Source organism: Limulus polyphemus, unplaced genomic scaffold (genome assembly GCF_000517525.1).
Source record: "Limulus polyphemus unplaced genomic scaffold, Limulus_polyphemus-2.1.2 Scaffold658, whole genome shotgun sequence".
NCBI lineage: Eukaryota > Metazoa > Arthropoda > Merostomata > Xiphosura > Limulidae > Limulus > Limulus polyphemus.
In genome coordinates this window covers 247,855-252,802 of record NW_013666268.1, presented here as the reverse complement: position 1 = coordinate 252,802, position 4,948 = coordinate 247,855, and the positions used below count along the sequence as shown (strand labels likewise).

Below are 4,948 nucleotides of genomic sequence, written 5' to 3'. Positions count from 1 at the left end.
GATAAAAAAAAAAGTAGACGGCATAGATAACTACAGATAGAGAGATATGGAGACAGATAATTGAGTCAAGTGAGCGGTAGTGACCGTAAGTAAAGTGGGTGAATCGTTGTGAGTTCCTCGGGAAGAATTTATACCGGAAATTAACAAACGACCAGAAACGTAACAATATCAAAGCTCTTGAGTATTCAAACTGAATCGATACACGGTTCATAAACGTTGTACAATTAACTTTGTGTTTGCCAACAGCTTTCGTTGCACTGTAATGTCTGTATTTTTACATTATAGGCCGATAAATGTGTAACGAATACATACATTAAACACTCGCAGAACACCAAAAAACTGCGAAACTTGGTTTATTGTAACCAGTGTGGTCAAGACCCCACACTAAAAAAATGGTTATTACTTGAAAAACAAAAGAGTACAAAAACAACAGTTTCCCTTACACTTCCCACCCACCTCTCGATGGCTCAGCGATAAGTCTGAGGATTTATAACTATATAAATCAGGTTTCGATATTCACGGTTAGCAAACTACAGATATCCCATTGTGCAACTTTATGTTTTCCAACACACAAACAATGTTCTACGCTTCCAAACAGTGCTTTAAATTTTGATTTTGATTATTAGAGTTTTAGATTATGTATTTTATTCTCTGGCTCACTAGTGTTATTTATAACTCCCCAAAGCTGAAAGTTGTGAAAATTAGATAATTTAGTCAAATCAACTCGAGTCCAATATGTTGACCAAACGGTACGTGAAAATATTGAATTAGGATTTATTATCTGTGCTTAACAAACTTATGTTACCAAAGAAATACCCTGCGTTCATAGATTTGTGAAAACCTTTTAAAAATAGCAAAGTAACATTTTTGAGTAAATTACAATGAGTAAAGAAAAACTTATAGCCCCCCAGTGGCACAGCGGTATGTCTGCGGACTTACAACGCTAGAAACCGGGTTTCGATACCCGTGGTGGGCAGAGCACAGATAGCCCTGGTGTAGCTTTGTGCATAATTAAAAACAAACAAAAACTTATAATAGGTTTGTTGCGGAAATTTGCCCAAAGCTACACAAGGATTATCTGTGGTGTCCGTCACTAAATTACAATATGTCAGTTATATTTTAGATATTGAAAGTTGTGTATTATTAACACCATGAAAAGTACTATGAAAAATCATTTGGCTACTCGTATTTTGTTTCATAAATAGCTCATAAAAATAATATACAAAAAAAAAGACTTCGATAACGACTGCCAAAAGCAACATAACATCATGTACAATATTGTAAATCAAATCTTAACGTGATTTGAACCGATTGCCTTCCTAATTGATCTAACTACCTGATCTCGAATGTCACAGATTCTAAGAATCATTCTTAACTGAAATTGTTTTGTTATGACAGTAATCGTCAGAATTCTTGATCTATGTCAATCGACTGGCAGAGTTTTCAGACTTCTTTTGTCGCTTTTTAGTGTTGAGTGTGTAGAAATTAAGTTTTAAACAGAATTTAGGGCTTTGAAATTTTGTAATATTTTAAGGTTTTCATCCTTACGAAACAATGGATGCTGAGGGCTCAAATTACTTTTTTGAAGATGGAAATCTTCTGGTTTAAATCCATCTTGCTGAATTTCAATTTTTACCTCCTCCGGAACAAATAGGAATAATATAAAATAGCTGGCTTTCATAGAGTTTTCAAATAGATTCTTAAAAATTCCCATAAAATATAATGAAATCATCATAAATCTCTATATTTGTCTATAAAACTTACTAAATAGATATTAATGTTGTTACACAATCAGCAGAAGGATTTTTTTTTAAAATACAGGTAGACCCCGCTTTAAAAAATGGTTATGTTCCTGAAAAATCTTTCGCAAAGTGAAATTTATTAAAGCGAGGTAGATTTTCCCATTTTTATAATTGGAGATACGTTCTCAACGAGAGAAAAAAAATTTGCCAAAGATAATAAACTGACAGTGAACATATTTTAATGATAGTTTTGGGGGTAAACAAAGAATATAAGCCAGTGATAAATTTATTAAATCCAAATTAAGTACTGTAGTACAAGAAAGTGGAATGGTTGACACATAAGGTGATGGTGTGGGTGAAGGGCGTTGTATGATGTTACTGGCTGGTATGAGAAGGGGCAGAATGAACTTTTTGCTTCACAGTCATCATCGTTGGCTGCAGGAGGACTGGCAAGAGGATCCATTGTAGCAGGTGAGTCAACATCTTCCTCCTCATTTGGCATTGTTGATGGTAGTTCATCATAAAAGATAGGGGCAGCCATCATCACTGGAGCATGAGTGTCAACATCATGGTTGTCGCTAGATGCAGCAAGAAATAATGGTGCAGACTTTGGTCAGCTGAAGAATGCTGTTAATGTTGTTTGCTTAACACGCTTACTTTTATCTTTATAAAGTTCTTTATACCAAGTTAGGGCACTTTCAATATTGCGTTCAAGTTTAAGGCTTCAATCACAATTTCGTTCATTTTTGATCAAATAGGGTGAACGAATCTGACAGCATTTTCCGTGTTAAAAACAATTGCGGCTCTGGTTCCTCGTCGTCTCTCTCTCCACAAGCAGTCCATTCTTGGTCAATGTTCATAAGTTCTGCATTGGTCAGTTGATCATGGTGTGATGCCAATAACTCATTGATGTCTTGCTCTTCAATTCAATTAAACCAACCTGATGTGCTACTGACACGATGTTTCCAAATTCCATTAATATTTGAGGTGGTAACTTCCTTCCAAGACTCTGCTATTTGTCTATGGCATCCTTGATGTTGAAAGATTTCCAAAAATCACTGATATAGGTTTTTCTGTCGCTGTCCACTGCCCTGATCATTTATCTGAAGATGCGTCGTAAGTAATATGCTTTAAAAGTAGCTATGACCCCTTGATCTATAGGTTGGATCAAAGAAGTGGTGTTTGGGTGAAGAAACTCTACACAAATGTTTGTTGATAAGTCAGTTAGGTTGATAGGGTGGTTTGATACATTGTCAACCAGCAGCAGGGCTTTATAGGAAAGGTTTTTCATAGAAAAATATCTTTCCACTGCAGGGCAGAAAAAGTTGGTAAACCAATCCTCGAAAATTGTTCTTGTTGTCCAAGCCTTTTTTGTTGGACCTCCAAATGACTGGCAGATTGGTCTTGACGTGTCCCTTAAGTGTCCATGGACCTTCAGAATTGTGAATCATAAGGGGTTTCAATTTGAAACTACTCTTTGCATTGCCTTCCAGTATTAAGGAAACTCTGTCTTTGAAAGCTTTGTGACCTGGTGCTGACCTGGTCTCTTGAGAAGATTGTCCTGTCTGGCATATTCTTCCAATACTGACTAGTCTCGTCAACGTTAAAAACTTGACGGGTCGTACATCCTCTTTATTCGATAATGCCTTTCAGAACTGTTAGGTATGCTGCTACTGCCTCCTTGTCAGCACTTGCTGTCTAACTGGTCATATTTAGGCTGTGTATATTGTGCCTTTTTTAAACCTGTCGAGCCAGCCTTTACTTGCAGTAAAAGTTGTAGTTTCTTTAGAACTTGTACTAGGTCCTGGTTATGTCTGTTCTTTTTTTCTGCAGGTTTTCAAATAATGAATCCTTCCGCTGTTTCATGCCACCCACCCATAGAGCTAACAGACGTTCCATTTCTTCGATTATGTTAGGGTGATGCCAAGTTAGTAACTTAGCAGATGCAGGCATCGAAGACTTAGCACTTTGAATAACTTTTTCTTTCTTGATAGATGCTATAGTTGATTATGAGAACTTGAATGCCTTGGCACTCTTTGTGAGTCTCTGGCGTTCATCAAACTGTTTGATGATTTCCAGTTTTGTTGATACTGAGATGGCTTTTCTTGCTTTTTCTTTGTCTTACTATAGTCACTAGAATCACTTGCAGTACGCTTAGCAGTCATTTTGGATATAAGGGCAAAGTAAAATCTAAATAAAACTTGAGAAATCAGTTGGTTGTCACCTTCCACGATTCAAACAAGACGTGTGGGATGTAAACAGACGCTGGGGTGGTATGAACTCTTAGCACAAGAGCTGGTCAAAGTGCGCATGTCACAACGTTTTAGTGAGTTACATTCAAAATTTAAGTAAACTACTTAATTATCAAAGTATGCGAACAAACTTGGCATCAAACCATATATAATAACTCATCTTTTAATGTTATATAAGTATTAAGTATTTAATTTTATAAGGAAATATTTAAAAACAACCTGAAATTACCCTAGTGTGAGAATTTGAATATTTATTTTTGAGTCCTTTCCTCTTTTGGATTTTTTTTGTCCACCCCCTTTAAACTACGAAATGTTACGTAAAATATCGTCATTGATCTTCTCAATCTATATTTTAATATCATTCAATCTTATGGAACTAAAGAGCAATCAATGAAAATGTAAGAACCTCTTGCCACGCCCACCTTTGACTTGCTCTAAATTACAATTTGCGAATACATTTTTCTGAGGCCGAGTCCTTTTTAATTTGTAACCAATAGAAAGCCTAGAATACAATTGATTGATTAAATTATTATTCATCCTACGTGATATTATAGATAATTGACAATTTAGTTGATGAGAAAATTGTTTTTCCCACAAGAGCATATTGGGGGAGCTAAAGTTGATTTTCTAACGGTTCAAGTCACGTGATTAGAGAGCTAGAACATCTCTCACAGAAAGAATTGTTCCTCAGTTATTATCCTGTGTTCTTCCGTGTATTATTTAGTTAATGAAAAACAAATATTTTGTGGACCAGTAGCATTGATGTAAAGTATTAGGGCTAACATAAAACACAGTCGACGGCAAAAAAAAAAAATGATTACACAGGTGAGTGATATATTTCTGGTTTTTCTTATCTATTCTTTACTTATTATTATTGTTACGTCTCTGTTCGTTTGTTAATTTTCCGTAAAAATTCTTTCCGAAGAAACTTTAGCGATACAAGTCCTTTCTGAA

General features: G+C 35.5%; 1 pseudogene; it reads left to right on the top strand.

The window, feature by feature from the left end:
- LOC106459763 overlaps positions 1 to 4,948 on the top strand; it is a 37,548-nt pseudogene that overhangs the window by 15,804 nt on the left and 16,796 nt on the right.